The following is a 15,374-nucleotide window of genomic DNA, read 5'->3' on the forward strand; positions in this document are numbered from 1 at the left end:
GACCCGGGGAGAGTGGATGTAGTTTCTTTTTATTATTTTTCATTGCATTCCTTTTTAAGTGTGAGGGGGACCCCCTCTCTTACCATGAATCCCGACTGCATGGGACGCGAAGCAGCAGGGGGGGGATGGCTAGCCATGTTTGCTAATGGGTGAACAACAAAGTGGGTGATTCAGAGAATGATCCGGAAAGAAATCATGTTTTCTGCTGGTATTCCCTACCTGTACGCAGGGCATGCATGCACGGCTACATGAAGCACTACACCTATCACGCCCCAAGACCCATTCCAAGGGCGTGACAGTCATTTCACACTTTAAACCCGAAGGCTTACAGTGTAACCTGACCCAAACAATTATCTTGTAATTGGAAGTTACCAATTACGAAATACCTATTCAGAGTAACGGAACAAAATCTAAAATCCTCAAAATTTAATTTCAAAACTAAAACATCCACTATCCAAAATCCTTTGTCCAAATATTTGCAAACTTAAATAATTCAAGTACTAGAACAAGTTTCAAAATCTCCAAGACTCAACTTTGATCTAACATAAAATTTGAAGGATCAATATCCAAATAACTTTCAAATACCAAAGGATCCAAATGAACATAACTAACAATTAAACAAAATCCAACATAAAATCCTAAGTCAAATCCTAATGATGACCATTCCTCAGCCTAGCCATCACTTCTCACCCGAACTTAGAGTACCTGAAAAATTTTCAACAATTGGGAATGAGCTCACAGCCCAATAAGGAATATTAATGCAGTTCATGGATCAAATATCTTCATTTCAAATAGGAGATATCATTTTTTATTTCATCAAATATCAGAGTTTCAAAAATACTAATATATTCAAAATTCAACCAATCATTTTCATATCAAATTCAAACACTTTCACATAAGATTCAATCAAATCCATTCAATTTTCATTACTCTGGTTATCAAATATCAAATGCCCAGTTAGGTGGGACTTTTCAAATGGGTGGCTAGTCTCAAATTGTTCCTGGTGGACGGAACCAAACACTACTAGTACTAGTAACCTCTAACCAAACCCCTAGAGGCTGGGGACCAAATCAATTACATTCCCACCATGAAATGTAAAGGTCAACTATTATATCCCGTTGATAGGGCCGGATAGTCAACTATTATATCCCGTTAACAAGGGCCAAATAAACCAGAGTGATGTTTTTGTTCAAGTATTCAAATTTACACAACATAATATCTTCATATTTTGTGTCATAAATAAAACAAAATATTCCAACATAATATTTAGTGCAAAACGGTTTGATCCATGCATGGTAACAAAATATCATTTTCTTTTCCACAATTCAAAATAACATATAAAATAATTTAAATTTTATAAATATTGCATTAACTTCTCTTATCTCAAAAGAAGTCCTTAAAAGCTTGGGAGAAGAATAATTCTGAAAAAAAAAATCTACTCTTCACCTAATACAACATAAGAGAAACAATTATTACTATTTATTTATAATTTAACTAATCTATTCCTTATTTAAATAAAACTAATAAATTCCCAATTTGTTTCTAATAACACATTACTAATTTAATTAAATTAAAATTTTATTTCATTATAAAATTCCATATATACATATATATATATATATATATATATATATATTGCTAAATCTCTCATTCTATTTATTACAAAAAAAAAAAAGACTATTATTACTATTATCTTAATTATTAATCTATAATAATATTTCAAAATCCACTCAACTATTACCTAGTTGTCTTGGGTACACCAAACCAAAAAGCAAGTTTTTTTTTTTTTTTTTCCATTGCCATCATCATGATTCATTATATATAAAAGGCTTCCTTCCATTTGACACACGCCTTTTTTTTTTTTTTTCCTTCCTTCCTTCCTTCCAGTGCTGCACACGCGTTCTCTCTCTCTCTCATTTTTTTTTTTTTTTTACATTTTCTAATCCCTTCAACCACAAATAATAATATATTTATTTACTCTTTTTTTTATATTTAAAATTAACCCTAGCCTAAAATCGAAACCTTCCATGGAATTTTTTTTTTCTCATCTAATAAAACTTAAGATCTCCCAAATTCCAATAATAAAATCAAAATCTTAAAATTTTTTATTATTTTGATTTTAAAACGAATTAAAAATAAAATAAACTAACCCTAATCTAGATTTGGGTATTCCAAAAGATATCTAATGTGTTTGAAATTAATCAATGAATTTAAAATATTAAACTAGGAGTTAGAATCTTACCTATAGAGATTTGTTCTACAACCCTGAAATCTGACTCCAACCTACGTTATCTGAAATTTTGCGAACAGGAACTCTATTCATAAAAGAACAAGAAGAAATAGAATTTCTAATTTATACCTAGGGTATTTATTCGTAAAATTACACTTTTACCCGTCTTCCACTTTATTAAATTAATTAATTAACTAATTGAATTATTATTAATAATTTCCTAAATTACCCTTAAAAAAAATACTTGGGCGTTACCACACCTCCCACCTATCCTTACCCATTTTCTCTCCAAATTCTCCATCCATTTCATGCCTACTGATCACCATGCATGCAAAACCGGATGTGGAAGTCGTGATAGCTGAGCTGAAGGATGAGTGCTGGTCGTGAAGGCTACGCAAATGACGCAGCTCCAAGCGGTACGCGCCAATGACGGCCACGCGCGGCCCCCATGACGCCGGCCACGCGCGGCCCCCATGACGCCGGCCACGCGCGGCCCCCATGACGCCGGCGTTGATGGCAGGGTTCAAAATATCGGCTGAGTCCGGTACGACTCGGCCGAGTCGTATTCGCCTCGACGCCGACCGCGACAAGTCCGATACCAGATACATTTTATACCTAAACTCGGCTTTGAATCGGTTGGACTCGGATGACTCGACCGATATTCCGAGTTAACTCGGTCGACTCGGAAAAAAAAAAATCAACAGATTCTGAAACCCATCACAACAAGAATCAACATTTTTAGAGAAATCAGGAGTGAAGATTTTTCATCTTTGGTGCGTTGCTGGTGCCGCAACGGTGACTGAACGCCGGCTAAACAACCCTCATTCCGAGTTTGGGAGCAGAGAAGAGCTTTGTGCAGTGAAGAAAATAGGATTTGATGGCACCACCGACAGAACCAACGTCGTGAGCGTCCATGGTGGAGGGCAAGCTAGGAGAAGAGAGAGATGGCCATGGCGGTTTCACTCTCTGCAGATCGCACTCTCTGCTTTCAGTGGAGGGAAGATTGGAGAAGATAGGTCTTTGATCCTATGTGGCTCAGCACCATGACATATTTTTACGGGTTCAGCCCACCAGATTAGGCCCAGCCCAAGTTCAATTCATAAAAGCCTGTGGTCCATGTATTTCTGTATAAAAAAATAAATAAATAAAAATTTGGTGTTTTAAGCTTATGGAAAAAAAATGATTTTTTCAAAAATATATTAAGAAAAATAAAATTTTCATGCATGATTTTATATATATATATATATATATATATATATATATATATATATATATATATATAAATCAAATATAATTAAAATTAATTATATATAAAAAAATTAAATTAAAATTTGTTTAAAGAATCGTATAAGAATAATGTATTAATATTACCTCGGAAGGAGGTTAATAATTTAAGTAATTGCTTAAAATAATAATTATGTTGATGTATTAGTCTAAATTGATAAAAAAGAATTTATTTTTGCACCCCTGTCTATAGATCTTACCTCTAAAGATCATATTGATTATAGTTGACTTCAAGTTGATTTCGAGACCGATATACTTATTTTTATTAGCATTATTATAAATAACTTTGAGCAAATACTTTTATAACTATTTAAATAATGTTAAATGTAATACAATTTTATTTTATTAATTTTTTGAGTTTATTTAATTGTATATATTTTTCTGATGATTTATATAATATTTTTATAATTTTTTGAATTTTCTAATTAGCTTATTTTACGTATCGTCCGATACCAAACCGATACACCGAGATCGATACGCCTCGGGACCCTCCGAGTCAATGACCGATACCGCGACTTTGAACCATGGTTGATGGTGCCCTCCTCACAGACGGCGAGTTTAGCGTCTTCCGAGCCGTCGCCGGCGCTCACGACGAAGGCTTCCCTGTCACCGGCGTCGGGGACGATCCCAACTTCGGCGATTATGGCATCCACGATAGAGGTTCCTAGATGGAAGATGACACCCAGGTGTAAAGGCAATTTTTTTAGAGATTAAAAGCTTGGGTATCATGCTAGTGGGTTTGGGCTTGTGATGAAGCCCAAGCCCAAATTTGATGATGAAAAGTCACTTGTTTGGTCCACCCACTTTAGCTTGACCCATGCCTATTTCAAGCCCACCTACTTCAAGATAGCCCATTTGTTTTTTTTTTAAATTTACATAATTTACCATTCTAAAATCATTAGTTTCTCAACCAATCTTCTAAGTTCGAATTTCCAAATCCTACTTACAATATATATAACCTTTAAATAATCCTTCAAAATCTCGGTTTCTAAATTCAATTCACTATTTTCGAAAATTCCCATATTCGCTTTAATTTATTTAATCATTAGTATTTTGTTTATTTATTTTGAAACTCCATTTTAATCAAATCTTTAAAACTTCTGATTTCCGATTTTAATTTCTAATCCCAAAAATTCCAATATTCACATTAATCTATTTAATTATTACTATTTTATTTATTTATTCTAAAATTCCATTTTAAACAATTCATTAAAATTTCCACTTCCGATTTTAATTTCTAATTCCAATATTCACATTAATCTATTTAATTATTACTATTTTATTTATTTATTCTAAAATTCCATTTTAAACAATTCATTAAAATTTCCACTTCCGATTTTAATTTCTAATTCCAAAAATTCCAATATTCACATTAATCTATTTAATTATTTTATTTTATTTATTTATTCTAAAATTCCATTTTAAACAGTTCATTTAAAACTTTCAATTTTTGAATTAAATTTCTATTTCTGAAAATTCCAATATTCACATTAATTTATTTAATTATTATTATTTTATTTATTTATTCTAAAATTCCATTTTTTAAACAATTCATTAAAATTACCACTTCCGCTAATTCCAAAATTCCAACATTCACATTAATCTATTTAATTATTATTATTTTATTTATTTATTCTAAAATTTCATTTTAAACAATTCATTAAAATTTCCGACTCCCGATTTAATTCCTAATTCCAAAATTCCAAAATTCACATTAATCTATTTAATTATTATTATTTTAGTTATTTATTTTGAAATTCCATTTTAAACAATTCTTCAAAATTCCAATTTCTGAACTTAATTTCCGATTTCCAAAATTCTAATTTCTTTCAAATTTAATATTCAAAATTCCAATTCCTAAATTTAATTTTTCAAGACTCCAATCTTCAAATAATTTTCAAGACTCTAATTTCCAAATAAATTTCAAAAATCCAGTTTTCTCTCGAATAGCTTTAATTCCACTCCGATTTTTAAATAATGTTCTATTTCTTTTGATTTTTACACAAGCAAGAATGATGAATCTTCATAATTCCGAAATAATGGGATTCGCAAGATTAATTCAGGCAAAATCAATCGGGCTTTGGTGGGGGCCCCACATATGTGATTTTATGACTGACTGATTGATTAATTGATTTATTTACCATGCTTGTTTGATTTATTCTGTTCCTTGACATGCGCATAATTTTATCTATTCATCATTCACTAATCCTGTTTCATGATAGCGCATTCGTGACTGGAGGACCAGGTACGCATCCACTCATATTTTGTTCATTCTTTATACATGCTCTACTTCCCACGTCGTGCATGATTAAGGTGAGTACCCATTGACTTTCTTATTGATTGCCGCGTCAGCTTCATTCTATTAGTAGAGACCCGATTTCAGGGACTTCGAGGGGTGCTACGGTTCATACCGTACCTTCCCGATAAATAACCTGACCCCCGAGCCCGATCCGGTTTTTCACAGACCACCTTTTCTAGAATAAGGAGTCGTACTTAGGGTTTTCTTTCTTATTTTGTTTACCCTTTTTAAAAAATAAAACAAAAATAAGTGGCGACTCCAAGTCATTTTCTTAATCAATAAATTTATTTTCAAATAAAAATCAAGCTCGCAATCGAGTGGGAAACGCATGAGCCGAAATGCAGGGTCCACACATATGCATATTAACATCTTTATCAAAATATAATTGATTTTAAAAAAATAAATAATAATAATTTAAAATAAAAACAATTAATTTTAATTTTAATATTTTAATACTCAATTATAATTATAGTATTTGGAATTAGTTTTTATTTGGTGTTTAATTAATTGGATTAGTTTTATAATTCCAAATTATTTTTAAAAAAATAGTAAATTTATTAAAAAATTTAAAGTATTAAATCTTATTCATCTATTTGTCTAGTAAGATAATATATATTTAAATAGTTTTACTGTAAAAAGAGATGGTTCAATCATGACTCACTTTTAGAAATTACTAAACTTATTATTTTGAAGTCTATTTATTTACCAATAAATTTATAAAGAGTGGTTATGTTCGTAACAAAATACTAAAGTCATTTTGGACTTGGTTTAGTTTATAAGTTTTTCAGTGGTGATTGGGTTTTTTTTTATTTAAATCCCCAAATAATTTTTTAAAATTTATAAAATAAAAAAATATCTTTAAATCATATGGTTGGAATATAGCCTAAAATGGAGCAGGGCCTAAAAGAGAGAAGGATGAATTGGCCCAGTGGACATTGGAAAATGGAAATGGGCAAGTGGCTGGGACTCTCTTTTCCAGCTGCTACTTTCACCACTCTTCCTGCTGTTATGTTTGGAGCACTTAAGGCATTGGCTACGTGACATATATAAATATTTTTATTGATTAACTTCCATTCTAGAATTAATTTTTCTGTAGAATTAATTCTTATGTCTCGCATCAAAGTACTTTTTGAAACAATAAAAGTATTGGATAGAAATTTGAATCTATGTTATATGTGGCCTTTAACATAAACCCACATTAGTACTACTCTTTGGGCTCAGACAAAAGAACAAGGATAAAAATATAATTAAAAATAAATAAAAAATCTCGACCTTTTGAGACTTAAAAGTAATTGGCTACTATTAAAATTTTGGCATGCACTAGCATTGTGACTTTAGCATTACATTTTGTCAAGGTAGTGTTGATTTCTCTTCATATACTATATAGTTTTGTCTTTTTTAGTTCTATTGGAAAATCTCACAATCATTAAATTTTATTACCTCAATTTTAGGATAATATATATATATATATTCTTTGCATATTTTTTAAACGAATAAATTGTTTCAACTTAGCAAGATTAATTTTTTTATATATTAATTCCAAATTCAAAGAATGATGGATTTTTCCCTCCAAACCATTCTTCAGAGGCTAAATGATTTTGAGACATTTGGGCATTTTAATGGATATGATTTTGAAAGAAAAATAAAATTTAGGAACACATAAGATAAGATTAAAATTTAATAATTATTTTCTTCACTTTTTCATGTTACTAAAAAAATAAATAAAAGTTTTAAAATATCTAAAATTTTTGCTACTTTTTAATATTTTAATTTTCCTCCAATTTTCTATCACTAAGAAAAGAGATTTAACGTTCTATTTCATTTTTTATTTTTCATGGTTATAAGATCAAAATTAAACTTAAATCTATTATTAAATCTAGCCAAATCTATTATTTGAAAGGCTCAATTTTAATTTATTTTTCTTCTCATAATCTATTATTTTAGAAAAATAAAATTACTTATATATTATCATTTTTAATTTTAAGTTGTAATATGAAGTTATTTTATTAAATATATTTACCAAATCTAGACTCACCTAGGCCCAATTTTTATCTTTTCTCCTAAGCTCTGGGAGTTTGCCTTAAATTATAATAAGTCTTTTTCAGTTTGGGTTCATAAGTTGGAAAATTATTATATGCATTTTAGTAAAAAGAACCTTAAATATTTGCTTAGACATTAATTTCTTATCATATAACATCATTAAAATATACCAATACAAATAGCAATCTATTTGATGGAAGATTAATTATAGAAGCAAGGTTTTTTTTTTTTTTTTCCATGTTAGGCATCCTCTTCTTGATTCAAATATTAATCTATTTATCCTAGTTTATTTCTTACAAATATATATACTATTTTTATCAAATGATACTTTACAAAAAACCACCACCACTTCTACTGACGTACCAGGCAGCATATTTTGAGCCAACCAATTTTCCAAAGGTAAAACCATTAATTCCAAAGGTGGTTGTTTTTATTAATTGCTAGGAAACTTCTATATATTCCATATGATACGTGTTCATCAAGGAAAAATATTAATGGAAGGGAAAATATAGGAAAGTTCTTAAAGATATTAAAAATGAGTCTTTAATATCTAATTTTATCTCTTGAGTTAGTACTTTTTATTATTATGACTTAAAATAAATAATATTAGTCCAATAAGGTGTGTATTTTGAAAAAAAAAAAAATCAATTTTAAGCATTTGGTTTTAGTTATCTTTCTATAATCAATAATTAGTTTCTTTTCAAGACTTTGAAGAATTACTGCTTCAAATAATGTTTTCACATGAAGTCTTCTCAAAATGTTTTTAGACTTTGAAGAATTGTTTCTTTCACATGAAGAATTAAAAAGTATTTTTAAGTCTTTGGTTTCACACGGGGAAAGAGCAATGAAAGTTTAAAAATCTTTAAAGTAAGGGCCATAAAATTACATCTTTCAAACTTGTCTAATCATACTGAGTTATGTTGGGTAAAGAAGTGAATCATGAAATAAGTTGTTTTGAATCATGATTTCCATTTTAAGGTATAATAAAGGCTTCACATGAATTGGTACGTATGTAAATTACCAAAGAAAAAATTTTCTTTTCACATGAAGAATTGTTACTTCAAATAATGTTTTCACACAAACTCTTCTCAAAATGCTTTTAGACTTTGAAGAATTGTTTCTTTCACATGAAGAATTAAAAAAGTATTTTTAAGTCTTTGGTTTCACATGGGCAAAGAGCAATGAAAGTTTAAAAGTCTTTAAAATAAGGGTCACATGAAGAATTGTTACTTCAAATAATGTTTTCACACAAACTCTTCTCAAAATGCTTTTAGACTTTGAAGAATTGTTTCTTTCACATGAAGAATTAAAAAAGTATTTTTAAGTCTTTGGTTTCACATGGGCAAAGAGCAATGAAAGTTTAAAAGTCTTTAAAATAAGGGTCACATGAAGAATTGTTACTTCAAATAATGTTTTCACACAAACTCTTCTCAAAATGCTTTTAGACTTTGAAGAATTGTTTCTTTCACATGAAGAATTAAAAAAGTATTTTTAAGTCTTTGGTTTCACATGGGCAAAGAGCAATGAAAGTTTAAAAGTCTTTAAAATAAGGGTCACAGAGTTACATCTTTCAAACTTGTCCAATCATACCGAGTTATATTGGGTAAAGAATTGAAGCATGAAATAAGTTGTTTTGAATCATGATTTCCATTTTAAGGTATAATAAAGGCTTCACATGAATTGGTTCGTATGTAAATTACCAAAAGAAAAAAATTCTCTTTTCACATGAAGAATTGTTACTTCAAATCAAGGAGGAAAATGTCGCGATATTTCGACGATATATCGGAAGGTATCGACATTTCATGGAGAAATCGGCGATATATCAGATGGTCAACGCGGGTCAACGGAAGTCAAATGTGCTACAGTGCCTTCCCATTTGCTTATGAGGGGATTTAAACCCCAAACCAAAAGGTTTGAGGTACACTCCATTACCATCTAGGCAAACTTGCCCCTGTTATATATTGTGCTCTAAATTTATATATACTTAAACTCATTATATAAAGAAAATATTAAAAGAATATTTTAAAGAGCAAATTAATTATAATTATTTTATAATTAAATGCAAAATTTTCTTTTAATTGATTACCAAAAATATAAAAATTATATAATTTTCTTCATAATGTTTTTAATATCATTAATAATTAATTAAATGTTAAAAAATTATATATATATATATATCATAATTTATTTTATATTGTTTAATACAATTGAATTAAATGGATCATAATTTTAATATTAATATATATTTTAAAATTAGACATATTATAATCAAATATCATAATATTATATGTAATTTAATAATAAATGTACACTTATAAAATTCATATTTTTATCGATGCAAACGAGATTATTATCAAATATGATAAATCATGTTATACATATATCAAATTTTTCAATAAAATAACTTTAAAATGTCTATTATACTTCTAATTATATTATTATGAGGTTTTTCTTACATTTTCATGAGTTTTTAACAATTTTAAACCTATCTATATTTTTTTCCAAAATATCCGTCAATATATCTCCGATATATCCGTAAAATCGAAGTACCGATATATCCGTAATTACTGATATTTTCATCCTTGCTTCAAATAATGTTTTCCCATGAAGTCTTCTCAAAATGTCTTTAGACTTTGAAGAATTGTTTCTTTCAGATGAAGAATTAAAAGCTATTTTTAAGTCTTTGGTTTCACATAGGGAAATAGCAATGAAAGTTTAAATTAAAGTAAGGATCATAGGGTTATATCTTTCAAACTTGTCCAATCAAACTAAGTTATGTTGGTGTAGACCCCCTCCCGGGGAGGAGGAGTTTTTGGCCTTTTTTATTTTGCTATCATGATTACTTTTCTGACCACCCGGGAAACGAGCTGCTTTGGGCGGCCATGGGATGGGATGAGGCGAGCTGCTGGTGGCGGCGAGAGACAGCTTGGAGGAGAAGCTACCAGTAGAGAAAAAAGATATGTATTTCTTTGGGGCTTGCCAAGAGGAAAGAGGGGAGGCCACGGTTGAAAAAAAGGAGAACAGAGAGAGATTTTTATCTAGGGGAAAAAACAGAGGACACCATTAGGAGCCATTTTGGGGTGGACAACAAACAGGTTAGTGAATGCTATGCTTTCGAAATCAATTTTCATGTTTTATTTCATCTCGCTATACATATTCTCATGATTCTGTTATGTTATTATTTGTCCAAGAACTGATATTTCGCATACTGGTGCATGAGATAAAATATTGGTTTCAATGTTTTAATATTGAGAAGCAAGTTAACGTGACTGTAAGATGGGATTTTCGCTACCTATTTATGCTACAAATATTCCCAATTTTTTTTCTTTTCTACCCCACTTGGACAAACCAAATAATAGGAAATGAAGATGGAAGAAAAAGGAAAGGGAAAAGGTCTTACAGAGGGGATGTTTGAAAAGAGTATCTGGGTGAGAGAATAAATATAAATATATATATATATATATATATATAAACAGGGAAATGGGATTTTTTTTTCGGGATTGGGAGGAAGTTCTCTAGATGAAAGTTGTGTTTAATTGATTCATCCTTGAGGAATGTGGAAGCATCATTTTTGGATAATCTCGCGAGTGCCATTCTCGCCGTCTTCCATCAAAGCCAAGGATTTTCGCCTTTTTGGACGGGAGAAGCTGGTCAACACAGTTCTCGGCGAAGGAAAACGCGTTGATGTATTTTTGTGGAGGAACAAGAAGATCTCCGTTGGAGTTCTTGGCGGAGCTGTGCAGCGATGAGGGGATGCCAGCAAGACTGCACAGTGGGAACATGAAGCTTTTCTCTCTCATGAAATGTCATTAAGGCTAACTCCAATTTGTCTTTGATTTTGGGAGCAGCATTTAATGAAGGCACCATTAGAAGCCTCCATCCCAGTTCTCGTCATTAGTCAAATGTGTTTCTTTATTGTTTTATTTTTTTATTTTCTTATTTATCTATTATTATTTCCTTAACCCATAAAAGCTAGCCATCACATGAAAACCCATCTTGCACTCCATGTTCTAATTTCCATTGTCCCCACCGACACTACCAACCCACTACCAATCTCACCTTTTTTTTTATTCTTTCACATTTTGATGTCCAAATTTAATCTTCCAAATTTTTAATTTTTAAATTTAATTTTCAAAATTCCAAATTCTTTAAAAATTAATTTTCAAAACTTTATTTTCTCAATTTAATCTTCAAAACTCTAATTTCCAAACTTCATTTTCTTTCAAATTAATTTTCAAAACTCCAATTTCTCTCAAATTTAATTCCCAAAATTTAAATTTCTAAATTTAATTTTTAAGACTCCAATTTTCAAATAAATTTCAAAAATCCAATTTTCTCTCAAATAGTTTTAATTCCATTTTTCGAACAATCTCATGTTCCTCTTGATTTCAATGAGCACAAATTTAACTTTGTGATTCTAATTAATGGAATTTATGAAAATAATTCATGCAAAAATAAATGGGCTTTGGTGGGGGCCCGACATATGTGACTTTATGACTGATTGATTGATTGGCTGGTTGTTTTGATTGCTATATATGAGTGATTCATTATGTTCTATGTTATTGTAGACCCTCAATTTTGTCCCTTTAGCACATGACTTTAAGTTCGTTTTCAGTGCTTCAAAATAGTTCCTTGGTGGCCCATGGCGGCTACTCATACCACTTACCTTTTTCTGAGTCACCTCGGAGACTTTGGTTGAGGGATTATTTGATCTCTTATTGTGACCCTTGGCAGCCCTAACTTAGACTTAGGCTTTTCTTGTTTTTTTTTTTAGGATAGCTTTTAGATACATTTGGCCCATTAGGCACCACCCTAGGCCCACTTAGTCTCATCATAGGCCCGTTTAGGCACACTTGGCCCATTTGGACATTTTTAGTGTGACTTGTATGACTTGCGTGTTTGCATGGCTCGTGGGGCCCATTTTTTGTTGATTTGTTTATTTTATTTTATTTTATTTATTTTTTTATTATAATTTTTTTATTTTTAGTTTTAGTTTTATGATTATCAGTCACTTTTTATTGGTTATCTTCCTCTTTATATTATTTTCCTTAACTTATTTATTTATTTATTATTTTTACCATTTTCTAATTTATTTACTTATTTATCTATTCATGCAATTGTTTAACTTCTAAAATTTCATGCTTTTGCAAGGAAATTTACTATTGGAGTTTAAGGAAGGTGGGACTCTCCTTGGAAGGTTTTGGAGAGGAATTTGAAATTGGGAAGATTGCTTTTGAATTGGAGGATTTAAAAAAAAGGATAAGGAGAAAAGAAGAGAGAAAATAGGGGATTTTCCTTTCGGGAACAGATTTAGGATTTGGGAGGTGATATATATAGATACGTGAGAGAGGAAAAAAAGGAGGAGGAGAGATTTTTTTGATTGAGGGAGGAGATTCTTTGATCGTCTGGAGGAAAAGCACAAAGGAATTGGAGAAGAGAGCAATTGCAACCAAGGCTGCCCAGGTATGCTTCTCGTCATTCTTGGAATTATTACCCATATTTGATTTCTCCGTGCATTTGTCTCTAAATATTTAATATACCGTTGATTGGTGTGGATGAAAAGGGCCACAAATTGATTTGTTGAGATTGGTTACTCACTTGTTTGCCCTGTTTTGGATTCTGATTCTCTTATGTGTCATTGATGCCGTCTGAAATTCATGACTCCATGCCTGAATGTAATCATGTTTTTTTTTTTTGTTTAAATCCTATTCTGCTCTATTCCCACTATTATCAGCCCATGGATTAAAATTTGAAGTGGGGGGCTACTTATGTCTACTAACCAATATCTCCTATTCTCTTTCTTCTCCGAGTTTTGCTGTGTTTTATTTCACTTGTTCAATATCCCTTTCTCCGCACGGTGTTCGAATCCTTGCCTTTGTATTTGGGTTGCATTGGAGGATGGCGGAAGAGTCGATATGAGAGGTGAGCTTAATGGTGCCAAGTCTTCCGACGAATTTGGGAATGATAGCAAATATGGCAGAGGAGTTTTGCGCTTGTGAGACACAGAATCAGAGATTAAATTTGAGAAGAAAACAGAGGAGGATGATTGGACGGGGGAATCAGTGATGAGCGATGTATTCAACTTCGCATTTTTCATGCGAAATCTTCAACTTGTTTGTACAGGGTGTCGTGCTGGAATATGGGTTTGAGCATGACTCGCATGTTCAAAAAGGGTTCAATTTGTATGTACACGAAATTGAGTGGCTTGGCTGCCTGCTATTGGTTGTCTTCATCAATTTGTGAGCTGGGTTTGATGCCTCTGTTGGAAAAAGGGGATGAATGAAATTAAGTAAATCCATTGAATTAAGTAAATTCATTCATTTTTCCAGAATTCTAAGAGTCTCAAGAAGCCAAATTCATTTTGGCTTTCTAAACCTGTCTGTGTTCTTCCCTCCTTGAAGTCTATAAATAGTGGTAGACTTTCTTTCAAAAAAGAGAACAGAAAAAAACTTTGGAGTATTGTCAGAGTGTTGAAGAGTTCCTTCCTTCCGTGTCCGTGATAGAGTTGAACAATTTCCAGTTCGCCGGAGTGGCTGCAGAGTGTTGTTGCTGCCATTCGAAGATCGTTTTATCCTGGGAGACAGACGCCTTGCGATTCTCAAAGCACCTGTGGAGAAGGCGAATCTGTTTTAAGGAGATTGTGTTTCCACAAGACTCGGTCTAATCTTCTTACTTAATTCTCTGTTTTTTTTTTCTTTCCAGTTTTCTTTTATTTTCTTATGAACTAACCAGTGTGTGCAGAGTGGTTGTCTAACATTCTTAAAACAGATTTTTTCAAAGGAAAACCAGTGGTTGGTGAAAAGGGAACAAGTTATCAGGAAGAAGAAGAAGAAAAAAAAAAACCCGCAAGTTTCTGGAAAAAAAAAAAAAAAAAAAAGATAATTTTTGAAAAAAAAAAAAAAAATTTTGCAAGTTTTTCGAAAAAAATTTTCGAAAAAAAAAAAAAAAAAAAACAACTATTTGTTACAAAAAGAAGTTTCAACTCTTAACCTGAGCCCTTTTTCTCATGCTCAACTCAGTAAGACACCATTGGACTGTGACTTATGTTTTTTTTTTTTTGGGAAAAATACCTTCTTATAAAGTTTGTACCAAGTCTTTTGAAAATTTGGAAATTATGATACAAAGAAGTTCTGTCTAAGGTAATTGGAATTTAAGCGGGACCATTTGTGACCCCTCCAATTTCCTGGGAACTGAATATTCTGTCTAAGGAAGCTAGTCCTGGTCTGGGTCATTATACCCCACTAGTCTTTCCTGGGAATACTCTGTAAAGTGATTTTCAGTTTTCCAAAAAAAAAAAAAAAATGGAAAAGAAAAAAAAAAAAATTGACACATTTTCTTGGATGTTTCAGAAAAATGACAACTGAATCCGATAACGTTGTTGTAACTGAATTAGCCCCAGTGGCAACTCCTACTGTGGCCCAAGTGCCAGCGATGCCTACTGCTGTACCAATCTCTGTCTCACCAGGAGAAAAACCAGAGAAGTTCAGTGGACTAAATTTTAAAAGGTGGCAACAAAAGATG

This window comes from Vitis vinifera, chromosome 16 (genome assembly GCF_030704535.1).
Source record: "Vitis vinifera cultivar Pinot Noir 40024 chromosome 16, ASM3070453v1".
NCBI classification, from domain to species: domain Eukaryota; kingdom Viridiplantae; phylum Streptophyta; class Magnoliopsida; order Vitales; family Vitaceae; genus Vitis; species Vitis vinifera.